The 25,850-nt window shown below is 38.0% G+C and overlaps 1 pseudogene; it reads left to right on the top strand.

Annotated features, from left to right (window-relative positions):
- Positions 1-16,856: 16,856 nt before the first annotated feature.
- LOC102975409 (acyl-protein thioesterase 2-like) lies at positions 16,857-17,328 on the top strand (annotated as a pseudogene).
- Positions 17,329-25,850: the final 8,522 nt, after the last annotated feature.

Below are 25,850 nucleotides of genomic sequence, written 5' to 3'. Positions count from 1 at the left end.
GGGGTGTTAAAGTCCCCTACTCTGATTGTGTTACTGTCAATTTCCCCTTTTATGGCTGTTAGAATTTGCCTTATGTATTGAGGTGCTCCTATGTTGGGTGCATAAATATTTACAATTGTTATATATTCTTCTTGGATTGATTCCTTGATCATTATGTAGTGTCCTTTTTGTCTCTTGTAATACTCTTTATTTTGAAGTCTGTTTTGCCTGATATGAGAATGGCTACTCCAGCTTTCTTTTGATTTCCTTTTGCATGGAACATCTTTATGCATCCCCTCACTTTCAGTCTGTATGTGTCCCTAGGTCTGAAGTGGGTTTCCTGTAGACAGCATATGTACAGGTCTTGTTTTTATATCCATTCAGCCAGTCTATATCTTTTGGTTGGAGCATTTAATCCATTTACATTTAAGGTAATTATCGATATGTATGTTCCTATTACCATTTTCTTAATTGTTTTGGATTTGTTATTGTAGGTCTTTTCCTTCTCCTGTGTTTCTGCCTAGAGAAGTTCCTTTAGCATTTGTTGTAAAGCTGGTTTGGTGGTGCTGAATTCTGTTAGCTTTAGCTTGTCCATAAAGGTTTTAATTTCTCCATCGAATCTGAATTAGATCCTTGCTGGGTAGAGTAATCTTGGTTGTAGGTTTTTCCCTTTTGTCACTTTAAATATATACTGCCACTCCCTTCTGGCTTGCAGAGTTTCTGCTGAAAGATCAGCTGTTAACCTTATGGGGATTCCCTTGTATATTTTTGTTGTTTTTCCCTTGCTGCTTTTTATATTTTTTCTTTGTATTTAATTTTTGAAAATTTGATTAATATGTGTCTTGGCATGTTTCTCCTTGGATTTATCCTATATGGGACTCTCTGTGCTTCCTGGACTTGATTAACTATTTCCTTTCCAAAATTAGGGAAGTTTTCAACTATAATCTCTTTCAGTATTTTCTCAGTCCCTTTCTTTTTCTTTTCTTCTTCTGGGACCCCTATAATTCGAATGTTTGTGTGTTTAATGTTGTCCCAGAGGTCTCTGAGACTGTCCTCAATTCTTTTCATTCTTTTTACTTTATTCTGCTCTGCAGTAGTTATTTCCACTATTTTATCTTCCAGGTCACGTATCCGTTCTTCTGCCTCAGTTATTCTGCTATTGATTCCTTGTAGAGAATTTTTAATTTCATTTATTGTGTTGTTCATCATTGTTTGTTTGCTTTTTAGTTCTTCTAGGTCCTTGTTACACGTTTCTTGTATTTTCTCTATTCTATTTCCAAGGTTTTGGATCATCTTTACTATCATTACTTTGAATTCTTTTTCAGGTAGACTGCCTATTTCCTCTTCATTTGTTTGGTCTGGTGGGTCTTTACTTTGCTCCTTCATTTACTGTGTATTTCTCTGTCTTCTCATTTTGCTTAACTTACTGTGTTTGGGGTCACCTTTTCGCAGATTGCAGGTTCATAGGTCCCATAGTTTTTGGTGTCTGCGCCCAGTGGGTAATGTTGGTTCAGTGGGTTGTGTAGGCTTCCTGGTGGAGGGGACTAGTGCCTGTGTTCTGGTGGATGAGGCTGGATCTTGTCTTTCTGGTCGGCAGGACCGCGTCTGGTGGTGTGTTTGGGGTGTTTGTGACCTTATTATGATTTTAGGCAGCCTCTCTGCTAATGGGTGGAGTTGTGTTCCTGTCTTGCTTGTTGTTTGGCATAGGTTATCCAGCACTGTAGCTTGCTGGTCATTGAGTGGAGCTGGGTGTTAGTGTTGAGATGGAGATCTTTGGGAGAGCTTTTGCTGTTTGATATTACTTGGAGCTGGGAGGTGTCTGGTGGACCAATGTCCTGAACTTGGCTCTCCCACCTCAGAGGCAGAGGCCTTATACCCAGCCAGAGCACCAAGACCCTGTCAGCCACACAGCTCAGAAGAAAAAAAAAATTAAAAAAATTAAAATAAAAAATGATTATTAAAAATAAAAAATTAAAAGGTAATAAAAAATAGAATGAAAAAGAGAGAAGAGAGCAACCAAACCGAAAAACAAATCCATCAGTGACAACAAGAGATAAAATGTATACTAAAAAAAAAAACAACAAACGAATTGACAGAACCCTAGGACAAATGGTAAAAGCAAAGGTATACAGACAAAATCACACAAAGAAGCATATACATACACACTCAGAAAAAGAGAAAAAGGAAAAAAATTAAAAAAAAAAAAATATATATCTTTCCTCCCAAAGTCTGCCTCCTCAATTTGGGATGATTTGTTGTCTATTTAGGTATTCCACAGATGCAGGGTACATCATGTTGATTGTGGAGATTTAATCTGCTACTCCTGAGCCTGCTGGGAAAACTTTCCCTTTCTCTTCTTTGTTTGCACAGCTCCCGGGGTTCAGCTTTGGATTTGGCCCCGCCTCTGCTTGTAGGTCACCTGAGGGCATCTGCTCTTCACTCAGACAGAACGGGGTTAAAGGAGCAGATGATTCGGGGGCTCTGGCTCACTCAGGCCGGGGGGAGGGAGGGGTCCGGATGCAGGGCGAGCCTGCGGAGGCAGAGGCTGGCGTGACGTTGCACCAGCCTGAGGCGCGCAGTGCGTTCTCCCAGGGAAGTTGTCCCTGGATCACTGGACCCTGGCAGTGGCGGGCTGCCCAGGCTCCCGGGAGGGGAGGTGTGGATAGTGACCTGTGCTTGCACACAGGCTTCTTGGTGGCGGCAGCAGCGGCCTTAGCATCTCATTCCCGTCTGTCTCTGGTGTCTGCACTGATAGCCACGGCTCGCCCCCGTCTCTGGAGCTCCTTTAAGCAGTGCTCTTAATCCCCTCTCCTCGTGCACCAGGAAACAAAGAGGCAAGAAAACGTCTCTTGCCTCTTCGGCAGCTCCAGACCTTTTCCTGGACTCTGTCCTGGCTAGCTGTGGTGCACTAGTCCCCTTCAGGATGTGTTCACGCCGCCAACCCCAGTCCTCTCCCTGGGATCTGACCTCCGAAGCCGGAGCCTCAGCTCCCAGCCCCTGCCTGAGATGTCTCACAATATCTCTCTCTTTCTCTGTGTGTGTGCGTGTGTATATGTATATGTATAGTCAGCCCTTGGTATCCATAGGGGATTGGTTCCATGACCCTCTCAGATACCGAAACTCATAGGTGCTCAAGTCCCTTATATAAAATGGCATCGTATTTTCATGTAACCTACAAACATCCTTCCCGTATAAATCATCTCTAGATTACTTTTAATTCCTAATACAATGTAAATGATATGTAGATAGTTGTAAATACAGTGTAAATGCTATGTAAATAATTGCTGGCTCTTGGCAAATTCAAGTTTTGCTTTTTGGAACTTTCTGGAATTTTTTTTCTGAATATTTTAAACTGCAGTTGGTTGGATTTGCAGATGTGGAGCCTGTGGATGTGGAGGTCAGACTGTTATATATATGAACACACATACAAACTTTCTGCACGTGCTTATGCTGACTCTTCACCAGTTTCTCAGAAACAACTTGACTCAAATAAAATATGGATTAAGATACTTAAATTGGCAGAGGAAAAAGGACTTAAAACTTGGTGGAACTAGCTAAGTGGGGAAAAAAAAATCTATCAAAACCCTGTGGCCTCTGAGAAAAATCTATGGACGAATTTTAAAGGAGAGAATAGTATTCAATCATTTCTTTTCCACTATTAAAAGTCAAGAAAGCCTTTTGTTACAAAGTCTTCTTCCTTATTCTCTAGAACTAAAAGTAGGAAAACAGTTATCTATCTTTGATCAAAACCCAAGACAATTTATTCAATAACTTCCTTCTTTTCTGCACTGCTTTAATTTTCTTGAAGAAATCAATCCACTTGGGAAATTCTAGTTTCAATCTATAAAAAATCTTTTGGAGACTTAGGCCAGCTAGATTTAAAGAAAGGCCAAATGCATGAAAAATTATAATTTTTTGTTTTATTGATCAAAGTATCTAGAGATCAAAGCTTGAATTGATATTTGTTAAGTTAATTTCAATAATAATAAAAAATCTAAGGCTTCTCTGAAACATACAATTATCTGCACAATTTTGTAACTTTTTTTGTTCAGATAGAAAGAAAGGATATAATAATTTAACAGTGCAGTTCATCTCTTCTGAAGTTTAAGCCTGCTATCTACCAGCAGGATAAACTCTACATAGAATATCAGTCATGTTATACTACCAGCAGCATTTGGCAGAAAAGACTGTAGAAATCATTAGGCACAATTCATAGGAATAATCATGTTATTATTGTTATAATAATAATTATGTTATTATCATCTAGGAGAACTGAGCCAGCCTCTGTATGGCGAGCCTTTAAAACCAAACATATTGTTAAAAACTGTAAATTTTGGTCAGAGGGGATCACCATGAAGCTGAGGATGCTTATGCTTCAGGTTTTCTCTCTTGATCTGCACCCTTTCAAGGTTCTGTCCTTGATTTTGTACTAGCAGTTTTGTGTTCTTTACCCAGGCCCTCCTGGGATCCCCTCAACTGTCCAAACTTCAGGCTCCTAAAGACTGAGTCTACCTCAGGTAAATACATTGTTTGCATTCAGGGCATTATTGAATAGTTTTAAACTATCTTAGCAATTTGGAAAAATTCAGGCCAGTAAAAAAATTTGTCACAATCTCATCTAGTAATTATCAAATGTTTTGTGGCCTCTCCCTAATCACAGCAGGTAGAGTAATTGGAATCCATGTTATTAAACTGAAAAAGATACCATCCGTTTTAGTATTAATCAGGCTTGACAACACTTTGTGTATCCAATGTGAGATATAAATTACTATCAGTCATTTTTACACAAAAATGGCACTGGTGCTGAATTCTGGTATTATTCTTACCTCTACATATTTATCTAAATACTTTAATCTTTCAACTTGAGAGGTAACAGGTGTATTTTAGTGGATTTTATGTCACAAATAATTCTTCCCCTTAAAAATCTGTCTTACTCGGCAAAACACTGGTGATGCTTAGAAAAATAAATTGTTTTGCATCTTCCTAATGTAACAAAGAGATTGAAACTTTAAAAGTACAATTTAAAAAAGCAAATAAAGGAATTAAGACCACAACACTTGTTACCCCAAATGGGTCTCGGTCTGCTAATGACGAGTCAATAAACAGCTCCAAACCACCCCCCAAAAATAAATAAATAAAAGTACAATAAAAAACCAAAAGCTATATCAGGTAATTGGCCTGCCTCTAAAGGCTACAAACTAAGTTTCAACTTTGGGAATAAAAGGTCTTCAGATGCTATCACCTAAAATTAACGGATCAGATGACTACTGATACAAACAATACAGGTTTGGCACACTACAGAAAAGTAATCACTATTGCATTGGACTTACCAAGACTGCATCTAACATTTGAATGTCAGTTGTGGCTTAAATCCAAATTATTATATTAGGAATCTTGGTAGACAGACAGGTGAGTATAAAATTAAGGGCTTACAATTTCAGGCAAAGAAGTTTGAGATTCTTGGATTTGGGTGTGAACACTTAATTACATACTTATGTATTATAATGAAAGAGTAGATACTTGTGAATAAATAGCGAATCACCTATTTAACATTAAGGTCAGTGGGAACTTTTGCTCAAAGAAGAACAGATGAAGTAGGACCACTGAAATTGGCTTGAATTTCTTAGGCATTTTCTCTGAACCTTTACGCAAGTCCAGTTAAGAGTAACTATAGCTGATTTAATTACTTTTCGTAACACTTTACCTGTACTTTTTCTGTAGCACTTATTAACAGTTTGTTAGGTATTTATTATGTATAAGTGCTTTCTCTCCCATTATATTTTAAGATCTTCCAGATAGGGCTTGAGTCTGAATGCTCTATTTTGTCCTTCATTGCACCTTTAATTGTTGGTGTTCAATGGATTGCTGTTAAATAAATTGACCTTCTGTTCAGTTGAGTGGGAGTAAAATTCAAGAGACCTGCATTTGTGTGTAGAGAGCATGAAGCTGAGTTCTTTCAGCAGGTAAGACAGTCATTGATGAACAAGATAGGTACTTCAGGAATGAATGTTAAAATTTCCTGGTCACTAAATGATATTTAAGACCAAAGCATAGGAAGCATAAAGGCTTAAAAAAAAGAAAGTGCACGTACCTATCTGTTAAATGATACAAAGTACACAGAGAGAAAGCATTCATTTACCTTTATTGGTTCATTCATTCATTCATTTAATGCAAATTTGTGAAGCATCTGCTATGTGCAGACACTCTGATGGGCATCAGGATCAGCCTGTTGAATGACAGGTGCTCAGGGCTCATAAGGAGGCCACAACACGGGGGTCAGATTTACACCTAACACACTCAGTTAAAAAAAAAACAAACCACTAAGTGATTCCATCTAGGTGTTTGCTTACATTATTATAAAAATAAATTTAAACATAGTTTAATAGATTTCTAACTGGATTGACTAACTTGTGCAGATTGTTAGTCTCTATGCTGATATAGACAAAATTGCTCCCCCAAGGTTGACCGAATTGTAATGAAGATGATACCGGGCCACTTGACTTCTTGTCTGTAGTTCCCAGAAAATAATCGTGAAAATAGAAGGGCACTTAGAATGCCACTCTAATACTTTTAATACAGTTAGGCTTGGTATTATAGGCATAAGTCAATCAAAACAATCAATTAGTATGGCCTAAGGTAAATTAAAATAAAACTGATCAAGCTAATTTCATGGTTCTGTGTACTCTTGTCATAAATGCCTCTTCTTACAACTGAGTGGTTTGCATCTTGAGAATTTTATTCCATTCTCAGCCAGCTTTTGACATTCTGAAAGAAGAAATAAGAAGGAAATCGGGTTATATACTTTAATTTTTAATTAAAAATTTAATTAATAACTTTTAACTTACCAATATATTTCCTATTAATAATCTCAGTTTTAGAGTCTCAGTAAGTTGGAATTTAGGGATCTTTGAAATACTTGAAGAGCCTCTAGTTGTGTGGTTTCCATGCTACAGGCTGTGGATCTCAGGGGAATCTCAGGGTTGTGGTGTGAGGTCTGTAATTCCATATGGACACCAATCATTTTCTTTAGCTGAAGTAAAATATCTCATATGTACTCTTTCTCACTAGTTTTCAAACCAATTTAAATGCTGTTTTGAATAGTATCAAATGGAGTTATTTTAAAGTGTTCCTGAAACCATAATGGTGATTTGACGATACTTTCTTCTACTTTGATAGAACCTGAAATCTATTAGCAATCATGTGGAGAAGGTGGTGTGTAGAAGTTTTAGAATTTGAAAGGTCCCCACTGAAGAAACGAGTTGGAAACTTTAGTGCCTAGCACATAGTAGGCACTCAATAAATGTGTTTTGTATGTTGGAGTAAATACCTGCACTATAGATCTAGCCAAACCTTTTCATTTTAGGGACATAGGTAAATGCCTTTTTCAAGGTCCCAGTGAAAGGTAGTGGCAGGTCCTATATAGAAGAACCTGTACTATCCTACGTCTGTCTCATATAAATGTAATTGAGTATCATTCTGAAAGGATCATTATGCTCAGTTAAGCCTATTGAAACTTAAAGACTGTGCTGAGACTTAGGGATAAGGTTTGGCCTTCCCTGGAGGTCATTCCCAGAGACAATAACCAGAAAATAAATATCTGGAAAAGTCATAGCAAGGTCTCTAGTATAGAGTTTATCAATGTGTGACTCAAACAACTTGCATTAAAATCTCCTGGGATACCTGTTAAAATACAATTATCTGGGTACCAGCCTAGTTCTACAGAATCAAACTTTGTGTAGATTCTCATGTTCACTCATCTCTCTAGTGACACTTGTGGTCACTGCAGTTTGAGCACTGCTGTGCTGTTGCATGAAAGGGAAGGATTAAACTCACTCCCTCGGGTTCGACTTTAAGGCATCTGATGACTATACCTTCTCGCTGATCAGTGAAAAATGGGGTCTTTCTATATCTTCACCATTTTACTGGGAAGAGAGGGATTTAGACAAGATGCCTCTTTTCTTGAAGCCATATAAGGATACACGTGGCCTGAGACCATATTGAGTCAGCTATGCCTTACAAGTCAGGTGATCTAAAGCCAACATTCTCCACATTGGGTTTCCTTTTGTTATTCCATGACCTCCCATGAGTCTTATTTAAGTGTGTTGGACTGCCTCGGCAGTGCAAGAGGAGCACGGTATGAGCCCTGTGAAGGGGCTCTTCATCCTGCCTGAGGATAACCGCAGTGGAAATTAATGAGTCCCCAAGGGAAAAGGAGATCTTGGGGACAGCAGACCCATTTAGTTCAGATATCCCTCCAATAATTTTCCTTCCCTGTACTAACCATGAAGGATCTGTATATATTATTTTTTTTTTTAAGAATAGCATTTCTTTTAAGAGGCAAGCCTAGCACAAAATATTCCCTGGTGTTGAGTCCTTGGGACTCATAGGGTGTTACCTGGGAAACCACTGTCTTTTATTAAATGATGTGAGAAAAGTTGCTTTTCATGTGTTCATATGTGTAAACATCTTACCACAAGAAATGGGAGGTAGTGTTTTTGGTGAGTTATTGTTTTTTTTTCAGGGATCAATGAGAAATTGAGTTCACGTGAAACATAATAGGAAGCAGGAGTCTCAAAATGGAATCAAATACACCTAGTGGTTTGCATTAAATTGACTGAAATTGCTTTGAAAGAAACAACTCCTAATTGCCATTCTTCATCAAATTATTCATTTTTATAAACAAAAGCATTTAGACTGTGCGTTAATGAGATCCAAATCAATCTAACTGGGAGCACAGAAAGCTATTAAAGTTTAGTAGGGAAAAATGCAAGGAAATTACTGACAGTATAAAAGTTTTCTCTGACTTAAGGAGAAATGCTTTCAAATAATCATAAGGCCTCCCAAGATAATAATCAACATCTTGCACAAATACAGCTGCTGTGAAATTAGGTTTCAAACCATTTAGATTCATCATTGTCCTTTTATTCACATCCTCAAAGCACTGGTCTGACAAAAGACCAGAAATCATTTTCCTTCCTTCTTTAATGTTTATATTGTATAAGCTAAGGTTATGATAAAAATTGTAGTGGATACAGCATTACCTTTGTACTATTTGCTATTATTATTTTATGCAGTCAGTAAAGATCAGAATGTGAGCAATATCACCGAATTCCTTTTGCATGGCGTGGAGTGAGTCCAGGATAACACAAATGAAAACATTGAGTTTTAGTCTCACTGTCGCCTTACTGCTGCTTCTCCATTAACCCTTCTCCCTAATCATAAATCATAAACGTGCTTTAGAACTTAGCTTAAATGTAGCTTCTTACTCAAATATTTTTCTGTTTTTATCACGTCACATCTGTCTTCTATAAACATTTTATACTTGTCTCATTATACTTACTGAAATTCATGTAATATTGTATGCATTTGTATGCATACCTTATCTGAACTTATTTTCCAGGTCTCTTCTGGTGAATACCATGCCCTAACCGCCTCTGTACCCCATGTGCTACTTAGCACGTACTGCTCAACAAATGGTGAACAAATGAATAATGACCTTGAGAATGAATCAAGCTTGAGTTCCACTCTGCTTACAAGCTTGTGTGTCAAGTTGCATAAGACATGTCTGGTGATCTGGTGGGACAGACCTGGAAGAGGCCCATTTACATGAAGCTCAAGGAGCCTCTTGGAAGAGAACTCATCGTAAGGGAGGAAAGAATCTGGCATGAGGAGCTTGCTAAGCAAAAGACCTTAATGACTGGAGGAGTGGGCTGATTGTGAGGAGAGTATGAGTTTTGACACCAGTCCAGTGTTGCCTCTCACTGGACTCAAGTGTGACTCTCACTTGAATAAATGTAAAAGAGCTCTTTCCCTGGAAACTCTCCAAGCCCTGGGGCATCAGCATTACTGCTCAGATACCCTGTAAAGTGTTGAAGATCACAGTAAGGAGAGGCCTTGTTCTTCCTCACTGCATAATAGAGCAGAGATATGCAAAGTGTGGTCCGGGGACTGGAGCCAGTTTATAAATTGGTCCATGATGAGATAAGGAGCTTGAATCAGAACCTAAATCAACCATGTCAATGAGCACACTGTTTACTTCAGCTGACATTTTTCTTTTTATGATAGCAAGACATTCTTGATAGAGGAAGAAGAGTGTTCATTAACATTCTGTCAGGACCTCCTTACTCTTGGTAGCAGAGAGATTGTGGACTGGCTATTTTGAGAAATGCGGTAATAGAAAACCATGTTGCTTTGGCATCTCCTGGGTCCCAGAGCACCACTGATGGTGGCCGAAGATACTAGTAGTAGTAGCTGTATTATCGAGGGGATTCACATTGGAGGAAAGGGCATGGCGGTTCCCAGAAAGAACTATGAGATCCAGTGGAGCAGCAGAGGCATCAAGTGAGTTTGGACTGGTTTGGGAGCATGTGTGAAATATCTCCTGGGGACTCTCTAATGCATGTGAGGAGTAATGTGTAGCAATATAAAGTTATATGGAGGAGACAGGAGCAAGAATCAGTGGAATGTGTGTTAGCACTTTGGCTTCTTGCAGTCATTTGTGACAGAGCTTCTAAGATTGACTTCTTATCCAAATTTGGGCACCTCATTTTATCCTGGCAGTGTAGCTCCAAGAAATGACCAGAGGATGCACTTGCAGAAATTGAGAACATCTTTTAGAATAGTGTGATGACAAAAACTATGGGTGAAGAGAGGAGCAGTAAGTAAGAATAGCTAATAGAACAAATGAATGGAAGGGAAGCAAATTGAGAAAGAAAAAAATATTAGAAGAATTAGAAACCATTGAGATGGATATTATATCTATCTATCTATCTATGTATCTATATTCTGAAGTCTATACATTTTTTTGAAGGAGGCAAGCCCACATTTTCTGTATGTATATATGTTTGCTATTTTCACATGCATGCAATTATTTATAATTAACTAAAAACAAAAAATGACAATAATCCATGAATGTTATAAATGAAATAAGATTATAAACTCACACAGTACATCAAAATCAGTTGCCATTACTGGAAAATTATCTTTTTAAATTGATGAAGAATACACACACATACACACATACACACACACACATCTGTCTCTAGATTCAAGATGACTTTCATAAGTGTAACTGAATTCCTCAAATCTCCAGCTATTCAAGTACCAAAAGATAGGAAAATTCTTGGGATGATATTCTTTATCATCAGTGTCACTCCCATCAACAAAGGGCATTCATAGAGTGACTATAAAAATAATTGTTTATACGCATTGTCTGTCCTCTAGAAGTGCCTACAACATAACATGAAAGTGGAAATGTGAGTGAAATCTTGTGCATTTACATGAAAAAGAAAAACTGAATTAAATCTATAATTATTAGCCATTAGTTTTTGGTGTGTATTTTTGCATCTCAAGAGTATTTGGCAGATAGTAAGTACTTACTAAGACTTAATAAGTGTAATTAAATGACCAAAAAATTAAATTTGGACAGTTGAGTTTGAATGGACAAAAGGAATTAAGAATTCTGAGGCAAGTCAGCCGCAGAAAGTCCCCATTTTTCCTCTTGGATCACCCCGTTTGACTCTAATTATACCTTTGTTTGCTGAGACCTAATATACCTGCAGATAATCATAGTTGTTTCCCTAGCCTATTCAGTTGGAGCTTAGCATTTTTATTGTATCTGAATAAGAATACTTATTCCTGTCTTTTTTTTTTTTTGGTGACCCTAGAGATAGTCAAATACTGGAAACCCAAGAATTGAACCTTGGTGGGACCTCAAAGACCCATTTAGTTTAATCATTTCATTTTACAGAGGAAGAAACTGAGGTCCAAAGTGGCAAACTGACTCACTCCAAATCATGCTATTGATTCCCCCGCCCTTAGACTCCTCATTTCTCTAAAGAGTTGCTGGTAAAAGATAATCTAGTATCCCAGGCACTTTGCTGAAAAACCATGTACAAAGTGATTGTCTATGCAACATTCAAAATGGTCAGCTCCGATAAAATTGCCACGTTCATTTATTTAGTTCCAAATCTACTCGTCATTTAGTGTGTTCCAAAAGAACTGTCAACAGACTCAGTATAGTTTTATAGTTTGGCAATTTGTCAATTGACTCCTTCCAGCCTCTTTTTACAACCTGAATTTGCAAATGTTTTCTGACTGACTCACCATTGGGCCTTAGGAGTCTTTTTGCAAACTCTTTACCATCTGGGAAACAACTACTGCCTCACAAACATCCTTCACTGTTTGATTTCCATGCCGATACTGGTTCCAGGGCCAAGGCACATCCAGACCCAAGACTGAATCCATCCTCCTTTTCTGTCAGGATGTCTGTAACTCATCTTACTTTTATATCTCCTCTCAATAGAGCCTAAAGTACCTGACTTCAGGGTGGGTTTATGAGTGAAGCACTGAGAGCAATTAACATTTGAATGAGAGCTACCTGTGGATTCCCCTATTTTAACAGCTGTTAAATGGAATTGTCTGCTTCAAACTCCAGGCTGGTGGGTTGTGTGTAACCATGTGGGAATTACAGTGCAATTACCCATGCAAGTGGGGATTAAATGAACTGGATAGCATAAATCAAACTGCAATCCAGGCAGTAATCCCAATGACTTCTGAGGAAAGACCCATGGTAATGGATCAGTATACAATATGTCAGGAGTATTCCAGGATATTTCAGTATTTATTTGTCCTAGCTCTACTTGCCGAACCAAGAATTGACTGAGATCATCTGGATAATCTAAACCAAGAACAGAAGCAATTTTTTTCTTTTGAGCTAATACTAATTCCTGTATTTCACATTTGTTGTTCAATTAAATGCTCTCTCAGATGGGTTACCTCACGTTGATGACTTTAGCCAAACCAGCCGTTTGGCCAGACATGCAAGATTTTGTGCAAGATTTCGTGTTATTCTTTATGGCTCTTGTGCAGAACAGACACTTATACTGGGTTGTAAATGGCCAGAGTGAAGAACAAATTAATACGTTAGAGAGACTGTGCTGACTGAACCAAAAATAAAAAATTTGGCAGTTACTCACGGGATGTAAGCAACTTAGAAACCAGATTACCTATATCTCAAAGTGAAAATTTTTACTTATAAAATCCTGCCTATATTAATCCAAACCACACAGACATTGTCAGAACATACATTTGACCATCGATATGTATGTGCCCACAAAACATCTGAATTGTCTAGAGGTAATGATGCTCAAATAAGTCAAATACTGAAAATGAAATATAATATTTAAGATCTTATTTTGGCCCTTTACTAAAAAGTGCTTCAATGTATTCTATCTTTTAATCCTGTAACAACCCACAGAACACTGCTAGTAATAAACACTTGTTTACTTGCAAGGCGGAAGCAGAGAAGGTGTGTGACTTGTGGAAGGCCACAGAGCTAGCAGGTTGGTAGAGCCCATATTTACACTGGTAATCTAACTGTCCAAACTTAGTTCTCAATTTTTCTACCCTACATTGCAGTTACATTTTCTGTTTTTTCTTTTCTTGCAGACAAAACATTTGTGAAGCTGACAACTGGAAGGGAAATGTAGATGTACATATATACACCTCAGTAATTGCTTAGTGGTTGCATTCTGTGGCTTCATGTCAGTGGCCTATTGTAATTGTGGCAAGAGTCATGCAAAGCCTGTCTTCATCTGAGCCCTCTCTTGTCCCACTGGGCTCACCCTTCTCCTTTTGGGTCTTTTGTTCTGCCTTGGTTTATATCTCCGCTGATTCCTTTAATTGCTGTGTTTGGGCTATGGAGATTGTTATTTTCAAGACTTCAATAACAGAATTAATACCCTTGGGGAACAATTTTTTCTTTTTTCTTTTTTTCCCTAAAAATATCAAATAGAAGGCCTACCCCCATCTGCACCACTCATATGTGAATGGCACAAGTTCTATTTAGCAAGATATATATTATGCAAATCATCCAGTGTTACATTTGCCATTAATAGTTTTATTTACTTTTTTGTTTTCGAGTTTAAAAAAAATCAAGTAGCTATTCATCATTATCTAGGCATTGAAAAATACTAATGCCTTCTTATTACAGTTACCAACATATAAACTACAGATGAAAGAAAAGTAGTTTTTATATTTTATTAGTACTGAAACTTATTTTTGTTTTATTCTGGCATAAAATATCCATAAATAAAGCATAACTAGCAACTTCTTTGATTTAATTAAAGCTACAGTTTTGTACACAAAACTAATCCATAGCAGAGCCACATAACTAGATTGTAACAAACATCCAATTGTGGAGTTAATGCAGTGATATTAATGGAATGTTTTACCCACACTATTATTATTTAGAAAATTTCACTCCTGTCACATCTAACCTTCAGTTTAACTAACACTAAATGAATAATGAATAATGAAAGTGAAAGACATTTCTTTATTTAAAATGCAAAATACCCATTAATAAATTAAAACATAAGGTTAGGTGTAAAGCAATAAAACATTAAACTTATTAGCAATATGCTGCTGTATATTAATTTCCACAGCAACTTACTAGAAGCTGAATAATTTACCCCAGGAATAACATCACAGGCTTCCTTTGGGCAAAGCCTGAAAACTTTTTCCTACTGGATGTCTGCCAGTGGCGTTAGCTGTCAGAAAAAGGCAAAAGAAATTGATGAGACCGAATTCTGCACTTCATTATATTTGACAAGAGAAGGAAAAAAAAAAAACACCTACCTCTCTTTAACCCTTTGATCAGATCATCAAGTTTTTGTAATAATTCTTAGAACATGTAGACTGACTCAAATTAATTTTTAATTAAATAAGAACATAAGGTAGCTGTAGAGCAATTTAGAGATTCTAAAGTGCTTACCAATGAATTAATTTATCCATTCTCAAAATAACCATTTGAGGAAGGAAGGGCATGTGTTACCTGCTTCTTTCTACAGAATGGGAAATAGAGGCTTAGAGATGTTCAATGATGTTCCCAGAGTGGCATGGTTGGGAAGTGACTGAGGTTGAGTTTGATTGGTTAATCAGCACTTAGAGAGTTTAGTTATTGTCTTGAGATGAAAATCCTAGCCAAATACCTTTGTAAAGTGAAAAGAAGAGTTATGTTTGGAAAAGGAAGGGAAAGAAGTGATCCGGGCCTATGTGGAGAGAGCCACAGTTATTTAACAATTTAAAACTCCTTGTTGATGGGAAGCTTCATGGTGGAGCAGTGTCAATATCAGTTCTGCTCCTCCTTAAGTTCTGTTCTAAGGGGAGGGGGTGGAAGAATCTGAATGCCCATCACCACTCCCAGAGGAAGAGATGCGGGGACCTGCTCTGGGAGCGGGCTAATTCTTCTAGGGGTGCTGACTACCCAGGTTCCTACTCTTGATCTCATATAAGGGACAAAATCAGTTGTTTGATGCCTGTTTTGTTTAAAAACATAGGTAGGAAATGACTGTTCTCCTCTCATTAAATTACACTACTAAGGTAGACTGAGTCGCTGCACTTAATTTTCCAAGGCTTTTCTATATTATAATGCATCCATGTTCTTTTCCATGTGACTTTGCGGTACTACCCTACTAAAGAGGGTAGAATATGTTTCCCTGCCTGATCAATGCTGAGCTTGGCCATGTGACTTGTGAAGGCCAGTGGGAGGTTGGTGAAGTGAAAGTGGTCAGTTTGGGGCCAAGGCTTTGAGAAGCATGATATGTTTCTTCTCATTCTCCTGTGGTCTTGTCCATTTGCCATGAGCAAAACTAATGGTTAGATACTGGGCCAAGGAGGATGAGAGACACAGGGAGTTGACTTGCACCTAACCTGCTGCCTGGAGCTCAGCCTATGCAATCAGAGCCAATTTATGAAGGCCCAGAAAAATAAATGTTCAGTGTAGGCCACTGAGTTTGCAGTGGTTAGTTTTGTAGTATTGGTGCAGTCATAGTTGGCCATGGTAACCACCAGCCATCTAGTATTCCAAGCCAGAAACCTGGGCATCATAACAGTTGAGTTTTGTTTTTAAGGAAAACTGGGTTATGGTTTTGAAAAAATACATGATTATTATAAAGAATGTATACAATAAAGAGAAGAACATAAATGAAAGTAAAAAATATTTTTAAAAAGAAAAAGGAAGAAAAATGTAATAAGATGCCAACCTCTGGCCCCCCAAGAAATAACCATTTTCAACATTAGGTGAATATCATGGCAGACATTCATTTTTTCCCATAAACATTTTATCGTAGAATAGTCTTAGATCCACAGAAAAAAAAAATTGCAAAGACAGTACAGAGAGTTCCGGTATACTCCTCACCGAGTTTCCTCTGTTGCTAATATCTTATGTTACCATGGTACATTTGTCAAAACTAAGGAACCAACATTAGTATGTTACTAAAAACTACATGCTACAATTTACCCAGAATTTACTACTTTCTTCCTAATGTCCTTTGTCAGCAGAAGGGTCCCATCCTGGATATCACATTACATTTAGTTATCATGTGTCCTTAGCCTTCTCTGCTCTGTGAGTTTCTCAGACTTTCCTTTGTTTTTTGACCTTAACAGTTCCGAGGTTTATTGATCAGATATTTTGTAGACTATTCTTCAATTAGGATTGCCTGACCTTTTTCTCAAAATTAATGGATTTTGTCTATCCTATATCATTACTACACTGTGGTGATTTCTGTAGCTTTGTAGCAATTTTGAAACCAGGAAGCTCTTGTTTCATGAATCAAATTTCTCTTATGATATTAACGGTAGGTTTTGAACATTTTCTTCTTTGTATAATCTGGCTCCTCTAGGTTTTGTTTGTTTGTTTTCCTGCTATTTTTCTTTCACAAAAGAAGCTTTCTTCAGCTGTCTGTTAATCCTTGGTTGTTTGCTCAGCTTTGAAGGTGAAGATTAAAAATCTGTTCAGTTCAGGCAGGGCGGAGGAGTGGGAAGAGTGTGTGTCTGGGTGGGAGAAAGAGGAGGATCTCTGGAGAGGTCTTGAAACCCCCAGGAGTGGAGGCCCCAGCCGTGGAGCCCTGCAGTGTATGTGTGGTAACACCGTGTCTGTGCCTCTGCTCACGGATGCTGCCACTGTGTCTGTAGCTGAGCAGGAAACAGCTGCGGTTATTTTTTTACATGGCCTTGGAGACACAAGACACAGCTGCGCTGATGCCCTCTCCACCATCCGGCTCCCTTACGTCAAGTACACCTGTCCCCATGTGCCTCGGACCCCTGTGACACTCAACATGAAGACAGTGATGCCCTCCTGGTTTGACCTGATGGGGCTTGAGTCCAGATGCCCCAGAGGATGAGGCTGGCCTTAAGAAGGCAGCAGAGAGCATCAAGGCCTTGATTGAGCATGAGATGAAGAATGGGATCCCTGCCAATCAGATCGTCCTGGGAGGCCTTTCACAGGGTGGAGCCCTGTCCCTCTTCACAGCCTTCACCTGCCCCCGCAGGTTATTTGTTTTCCTGTAAACAAGTTTTATTTCTGAAGGACTACAATCTCCCTGTGCATGTTATTCTGTTGTTTTAACATCTTTACATTGAGTGGAGCTCTGATATAAACACTCTTATCAAATTGCTCTATGGCTCAATCGTCCCTTCAGGGAATCTGTTTTGTTCCGAGGGTTATATTTTCTAGGCTGAAAACATTTTTTTGAATTCTGTATTTTTGCTCATTTGCTTTCATCTGTTTGCAAGTGTGCCATGCCATGTTTTGCATCCTGCGTGGCTCTTTCCAGGTCTTTCCTTTTCTGTGTTCCAGTGTAGAGAGCTTCCTGACTAACCATCTCACTGTGTATAAAACGTGTGCCCAACACCACATAACCAAAAAGCTGTAGTTTGAGTGCTGGGTATTCCATTTTGTATTCCATGCATGTCTGAGAGCGTGATGGTGGACGTAGGGCCTTGGGGGACTGCAGAGCTGTGCTTAGTTAAAATATCCAGTATCTGTGATTATGCCTGAGATTTGTTAAATACCCTCTTTAAGGCTCTGTGGTACTTTGTTGAGGGGTATGTTCTTCCTCTGTGGAGGGACCTTAGCATTCATATCATTCTTCCATTCAGGAAACTTCACTTCTGTAAAACAGTCAGGAGTTGTTTTATGTTTCAGATTACTCAACTGGTTAGCCTCCTTCCAGAGCTGGGACTAAATAGTGAGAATTACCATTATTTATTTTATCTTTCTGATTGATATGTATCAGCATTTGGGAGCAGGATGGGAACCTTTCTGTATTTGCTTTTTGTTCTACTCCAGGAACTTTGGTTTTTCTCTTTGGCTGCTGCTTTTTGAGTTTTAGGGCATTGGGCTGTTTTGCTGCCCATGTTTGTCTGCTAATTTATTTTATGTATATGCATTTGTATACATAATGATACTATATATACATATAATGAGAGAGAGATGAAGAATATGAATGAGTTTTTGATAATCTGCTTCAATTTGTTAGGTATTTGGAAATGGAGATTCTGTGAGGTAATTTGACCCAACCATTTAAATCAGAAGCCCTTATGAGCGTTATTTTTGATTCACCTTTTTCTCTCAGCACTCGTATCAAAGCAACTAACATTTTTTAGAAACTTAATTTTACCTCTTAAATATCTCCTAACCCTATCCACTTTTCTCCACCTTCACTGTTATTATCTTCGTTTCGCTCTCATCGTCTCTCTCCCAAATTAGTAAAACAGGCTTTTAACACTGCACTGCTTCAGTATGGCTTCTGCCCAGCCCATTCCCCACAAATACCTCTCTCCAATCCATTCCCCACAATAAATGATTTCTATAAAACAAAAAATCTGCATATGCATTTCTCCTGTTTAAAGTTCTCAGTGGCTCTTGTTTTGCTCTCAGGAGAAACACCAAATTGCTTGATATGGTTTATAATGTCTTGCATACCCTCTCTCCTGTTCATGTCACCAGTTTTATCAATTACAACTTCCCAGCACCACCACCACCACCACCAATATCCCAGGGCTCTTGCTCATGCCATTACCTTCCCCTGCCTGGACTCCTCATGCCAACATCCTTGTTCCTTTGATTAGCTAACTCCTTCTCAGCTTTCAGGACTCACTTCTCCCAGGAAGCCTTTGTGATCAACCAAATATTGACCAGAAACCTTCCGTGTGCTCCCACAGCATTGTGTGCTTTCCTATAAAAGCAGAAATTGCATAGTATGTATCTCCTAGCACTGTCTGATTTGGCCATATGCGTGGCTTTTGTATTATTAGTGTGTTAGTGAGATGCCTCAGGGAAACATTTTTAAGGTTTAAATTTTATTCTCTTTGTTTATGTGCATTTTAAAAATCAGATTTCCTGAACATATATTGCCTTTTAAGGAGGAAGAAAAATATTGAAATTGTTTTAAAGGTGTTCCACCGAGTTTAATGACACATTAATCTCGTCTAAGAATGTCAAATCACGATGATGAAAGAGGGCTTTTCCGTCAAGACAAGACAGCTACAAATAGTGTCCATCAAAAGATGGCTAAACAGAATTATAGGTGGGTTGTATTGAAGTGAGAAACTGAATAATTAGAGTCACGTTTAGGGATATGTTTATGTTAGTAGACAGAAATAGAAAAATTGAGTTTTAGCCTAGTAAAGTACAAAGGATAATAGGGTCCTCAAATCCAATTCATTTACGTCAGATGAATTCTTAACCTCAAATTTTGAACGAATAAAATGACCTCATTTATGTGACTCAAATAAACTGTGTACCACTATAAATAGGATTTGTCATTAGTCCATATTGGATTGAACTCAGGATCCAAGGTAATATAGCAGATCCTCTCTCCCCAGTTCACAACAGTAATGGTTGTGGGAAAAAAAATCATAATGGAAATGATTAATGGTAGGTAAATTATTAGTGGAAAGTAATGGTAATTAATACCTTTCATATGCCACATATTACACATATACTATCTTTAATTCTTAACACACTGTGTAATGGTTTATTCATCAACAAATAGAGAAAACCGAGGCTTGGAATGTAAAGTGACTTCCCCAAGATCACAACTGGTAACACAGTTGTGGTAACACAGCTGGTATTGGAGCCTTTTTATAGCAGGGTTTTTCTGCTATAGGAAATACATAGGAAATCAATAATCTGTCAGATCCATCTGTCCAAAATCATATTCTTTTTTGCAGTGGTATATACTAGTACTATGTCTTGAGAAGTTCTGATTGTCCTTCCTAAAGTCAAATTAATGTCAAAGTGAGCAAGTACAAGCCAGTGCCTGACACATAGTATGCTGTTAATTAATGCTTAAAAGACTTAATAAAGCAATGTTCCAGCTTTTCCTATAAATACCATTGTCTCTATCACTCAAAATTTTGTTTCAAAAATTTTTGATTCCGTCTTTTTTTTGTTTGTATCTTCATCCTGACTCTGTAGCCAGTGGTTCTCAACAGGGGAAGATTCTGTCCCTTGGGGGATACCTGGCATTCCTGAAGAACTTTCTGGTTTTCACAGCAGTTGGAGTCAGTGGTGAGGAAGGTTTTGCTATATTATCTAGTGAATAGAGACCAGAGATGTTGCTGAACATCTGGCAATACACATGACAGCCCCGTGACAAAGACTTATAGCCAGGCCAAAATGTCAATAGTGCTGAATTTGACAGACCTTCCTCTTAAACTAAGGCGTTAAGATTCTTGAGAAGGACAAAAGAAATACTTCTTAGTGGTACAGTACAGGCTTTCTAAAAATTATTTGTGGTTTGTTTCTTTATTATTATTTTACACTGCTTTCTGCTTTGGTTGAGCTAAATCGAGCTTCTGAAACTTAAAATAACGCAAGGCTTTATGTTTTCATATTGCTACTTTTGTATCACCATAGTAGCATTTGATTTTTTGCCAACCCTATAAGTCTTATCAAAATGCTTTTTCACATTTCAATATAGAAACACTAAATTTGGCTGTAATAATTATATTTTGAGAATGGGCTTGAAACAGGGGTAAGTTGAAGGGACCATTAAAGTTATGCTTGTTGCAGACGTGTGCCACAAATCGGGGTCTTCATTTATGAACAGTCAAAACTAGTTTTTAGATTCCTATACCCATTCCAGTTTTCATTATTTTTGGCATGAAAAAGTTTATAAGGGAAATTAGAGAATGTGTTTTAGAGGCAGTCACGATGGCAAGAAGCCCAGGATTTGTGGTGGTTAATTTATGATGGCAGAGGTCACCAAAAGATGGCAATCATGCATGGTGACCCCTTTGGCTGGCTGGGACAAGAGTCACTTTCATCTGCAGTCACTCTCTGGGGGTAGGATAGGGAATACCGCATAAAATCATACAAATTATTTAAAATGTGTTTGTCCTTTTTAAAAATATCTTTATTGGAGTATAATTGCTTTACAATGTTGTGTTGTTTCTGCTGTACAACAAAGTGAATCAGCTATGTGTATACATATATCCCCATATCTCCTCCCTCTTGAGCCTCCCTCCCACCCTCCCTATCCCACCCAGCTAGGCGGTCACAAAGCATCAAGCTGATCTCCCTGTGCTACGCAGCAGCTTCCCACTAGCCATCCATTTTGTTTCTGCTTTTCATATGAAAAAATCTTAGTATTTGTCACATTTGGGGCCAGCATGTGTATCCTTATATTTTCTTTGTCAGGTCATCTTGGCCAGAGAAATATTTCTTTTTAAGGATTTTAGTTAAAATCATATAAATTTTAATTTCAAATGAGTAATGTATATAAAAAAAAAACTTTTCTGAATAATACGTAGTTTTTTAACTGATTAGGAATTTTAAGTATGTCAAAAATATTGCACTAATAGGCTTGCTGCTGAACGTTTGTGTTCCCCCCAAATTTGTATGTTGACATCCTAACCTCCAGTGTGATGGTATTAGGAGGTGGGACCTTCCAGAGGTAACTAGGTCATGAGAGTGGAGCCCTCATAAATGGGATTAGTGCCCTTATAAAAAGACACGAGAGAGCTTGCTTCTTCTCTCTCTCTCTGCTCTGTGTCATGCAAGGACTCATCAAGAAGATGGCCATCTGCGAACCAGGAAGTGGACTCTTACTGGAAAGCAAATCTGCTGGCGCCTTGAGCCTGGACTTTCCAGCCTCCAGAACTGGGAGAAATAAATTTCTGTTATTTAAGCCACCCAACCTATGGTATTCTATTATAGCAGCCCAAAAAGCTGAAGAAATGATTATAGAAGATAGCAAAACAAAATTAAAACTTCTATTAAATGCTAAGGAATAAGTTACCCATTCTGACTGAAGGCAGAAGGTTAAATATCTACTAGGAACATCAGCTTTCAAGCATGGGACAAAAGAATTTGGGACAAAATCGTCAAAAGACAGTCTAAGCTCATTTTTGAAAAATCCAAATCTGGGAGTTGTATAAAAAAAGAGAGCTGGGTAATTTTTTGCTTTACCTATAAAAAGGATTTAGTGTAGAGAAAGCAGTATTTTCTCACTGACAAATAGTAATGGATGGGTAGTGTGTGTGTTAAAATATACATATAATTATTAAATAATTACATGAGTATCTATTAAAGGTACAGTCCAACTTACCAAGATTAGTTAATGTGTGTGTCAGGAAGGGGGGAATTTCCCCCTTCCCTTCTTGATTCTTTTGGCTGGTCTAATAGTTAAATTGACACAAGACAGATGAACAAGAGAAAAAAAATTTAATTTGTACATATGGAGGTCTCATGGAAATGAGACTTAAGAAGTAGCCAAAGCAGGCAGCTTTTATACTTTTTAGACAGAAACAATAAATTTGTGAGGAATTGACAAGACAAAGAAACTTGGGCTTGGGTGCTTAATTAGTGAAGAATCTAAGCAGAGTTTGGGCTAGGGGTAGTAAATTAGTGAAGAAGTAACAGGGTTTGTTTATACAGGCTTCTTGGTCCTGAATTCCCTGTCTCTAGTGATGAGGCTGTATCTTTACCTCCTGGTACAGCAAGGGTACCTTTCACATGGGAGATTTATTTCCTGATTTCAGGGGTACAGAGGAAGAAGATTAGAGTTCCCTTCTTGCAATGGTTGTTTCCCATGTAACTCTAATTCAAAATAATCAATATGCCACTGAGGCATAATTTGGGGTGGGCTGCCCTGAGCCCCAATATATGCAAGTTACCAGGCTATGGAGCAGAGAAGACGTGAAGATGAGTAAGACATATTCCCAGCTCAGCTCTGTAAGAATTTATATCAAATAAAGGAGATACATACATGTGAAAATGCATCAACAACTTGGGAAGTAATTGTAAATGGGATAAGATGGTTTTTTGTTTTTTGGTTTTTTTAAACTTGAATTGCCTTTAGAAGCAATACGCTTCAATGTAAGTTAAAATCACTGTATGTCAATTGGCTTTACTTCCGGAGGGCACGGAACCTCCCTGGCCTTAGTTTTTATAGTTTTAAAATTGAAATAAAAATGCCTTCTGCAAATGACTTACAGGATATTTGGCAGAGTCAAAGAAAATAGCATAGGTGAACCAGTTTATAAACTTCTGAGTTCTATTGATGTAAGTGATCTTTGTGGTATGAAGAACTAAACTCGAACCCATTTTGCCTCTGTCTTTAAATGAGTCTTAGTAAATTGAAAATGCTTTATCTTCCCAAATCCCTCGATTTTAATTTACATATTATATTTCTTCATGTATTCCTTAATGATGTAAAAGATGTAATTTCATAAAATAGGGTTCAGTTTGTCTAGGTTCAGTACGTCGAGGTTCAGAATTTACTTTCTGAGTAATCTATTTCAATCAGTTTAATAAAGGTTAAAAAAAATTTGTCTTGCTTTAAGACACGCATATACTATGTCAGAGTTAGCCTTATTCTAAGTCAGGCAAAGATAATCAAATTACTGATTTACAAATTTGTTAATTAAATCTCCCAAACGAATCCCTCAAGTTAAATGAACTGACCTTGTGTAAACACAGTAACCTAGAAAAAGGCTCATCACAGTTGTCTCTTTGTGAAAGATGCGGTGAGGTCAGACCATGATTGTCTCAACTCCAGCTCTTGAAGGGTGGAAGCCATGACAGTGAGAACCAGACAGCCTCCCATGCCTTGGAGGAGTGGAAGTCATTTACCTGTCAGTCCCTATTAAAGCTGGGACACCCTCCTGCCTTGCCAACATTCTGAAGACCAAGATAGTCCCATTCTTTCTTAGGTGAGGGTGCGGGCATCGGATCTGCACAGGTCTCATGCTTTTGCTTGCTGCTGCAAGCAAGACCTTTCCTCCTGAGCAGCTTAGCTTTCCTCCATTTGCGATCCTGGTGCTTGAGATGTTATTTCCTTGGTTAGTCAAACAGGACAGGAATTATTTGTCATAAAAGGCAATGATCGTGTTTCATTTTTTAGTCCCAAGAAAACCTGCTAAGACTAAAAGTCTGTGCATTATACAAGAAAAAATCTTAACCCAAGAGGAAAGCTATTCTTGGTTTTGAACGTTTCTATTCTCTCTGCTCAAAGGAGAAACAATGGTGCCATCATATTTTATACCTCACTACTGAGCTATTAGGTTTTTCCTGCCGTTTCCTACTTTTGCTCTTTATTGAAATATATATATATGTATAATGAATATATATTGGTATATATATATATATATATATATATTCTCACACCTCTTTGAGGTATGATGTTTCAGAGATTAGCATATACATATAGCTCATTAAGCTGAGTAAATGTGGATTCAGATGAAGAATCATTTGCGTTCCTGGAAGCCCATCCCTTAGAAGCAGGTGCACAACACATGATGAAGAGAGAATGTAGTTGTGAGGAGCAGGATTGTAGCAGCAGCACGCTAGCTTTTTGACTCATCTGCAGTTGCACCTGTGTGTTTGTAACTTTAATTTCCGATCTAGGAACTATTCCTTTTCACAGGAGCTGGGTGAGTTTTTAGGAAGGATTGGTTACAAAGGAAAAGGTTAATGTGAGGCTATGATAATAATAGAAGTGAAATAAAATGCACTTGAAGAGGTTTTAAGATATATCTCACAGGAAGTTTTCAATAATAACAACATAGCAAATGATATGGTTGTAATAAGAAGCATTGGCTTGAGTGTTGGAGGTCATCAATCACCTGCATTGTCTTGTAAATTGACTAATTTCTCAGAATCTCAGGTCTTTGCAGTTCATCTGATCCCATTAAGGTCCCTTGTTTTAAAATGCTATGAGCTTGAGTTTATGGCAAAGTTCATAGAGCAGGCCCAATTTAGTAGGCAGTGAACTTCCTCACAAATTGAAAGCAATTGGAGGAAGCAGAGCTGCAAATGTTAGCCATTACGTGGAAAGAAGATACTTTGTAAAAACGAAATAATTATGGAACTGAGGGCCTAAGAAAATTGAAGATATACTTGCGATTCAAATTTACACTTCAGGACAAAATAGCAGTCTTTCAAAAGACAGCAATGGGAGGCAAGTTCTGAGGGAGCGCCAAATAAGGCTCTCCAATCCAAAGTGTTTTCCCCATTACTTATCCTTAAAGCTTTATTCTTTTGGATCTTGGAAAGCTGCTATCTTTCTTTAATTTCTCTTAAAACCTTAAAGTGAAAGGAAGCACAGCATGAGCGATTCAGTGAATTCTTAGGTTAACATCTAACACTTTGGGGGATTATGTCATGGCTAGCTGAGAATATACCTGGGTTACAGTAGATGTCTGGAAGAGAGGATTCCTCTGGGAAGGAGAGGTCTCCAGAGGAAGGAAGGAGTGCTAATGGGGCAAGACCTCAGGGGAAGCTGAATTTGCTTTTTGCTTTGCATGCGGGGGCGGGGCGGTGGGGGAGAAGGTACTGATTGATCTGTCAAAACAAAAACACCACAACTTGAAGCCTTCAAGCTGGAATAAAGTACAAACGAAAAGTATAAAAATACTAAAAGTAGTACAAATGAAGATATGTATAGGACTTTTTTTTTTTTTAATTAGGAGGAAACTTGCAACAACTGAGAACTACAAGACGGTAGAAATGTTGAGAAATTTTGGTTGTATATACTTTCGATGTGATCAGATTAAGAGTGTCACCAAGCACTGACATGCGT

The sequence above is a fragment of the Physeter macrocephalus genome, chromosome 1, assembly GCF_002837175.3.
Source record: "Physeter macrocephalus isolate SW-GA chromosome 1, ASM283717v5, whole genome shotgun sequence".
NCBI lineage: Eukaryota > Metazoa > Chordata > Mammalia > Artiodactyla > Physeteridae > Physeter > Physeter macrocephalus.
The sequence above is the reverse complement of the archived record's forward strand: the minus strand, read 5'-3'. Positions and strand labels throughout refer to the sequence as shown.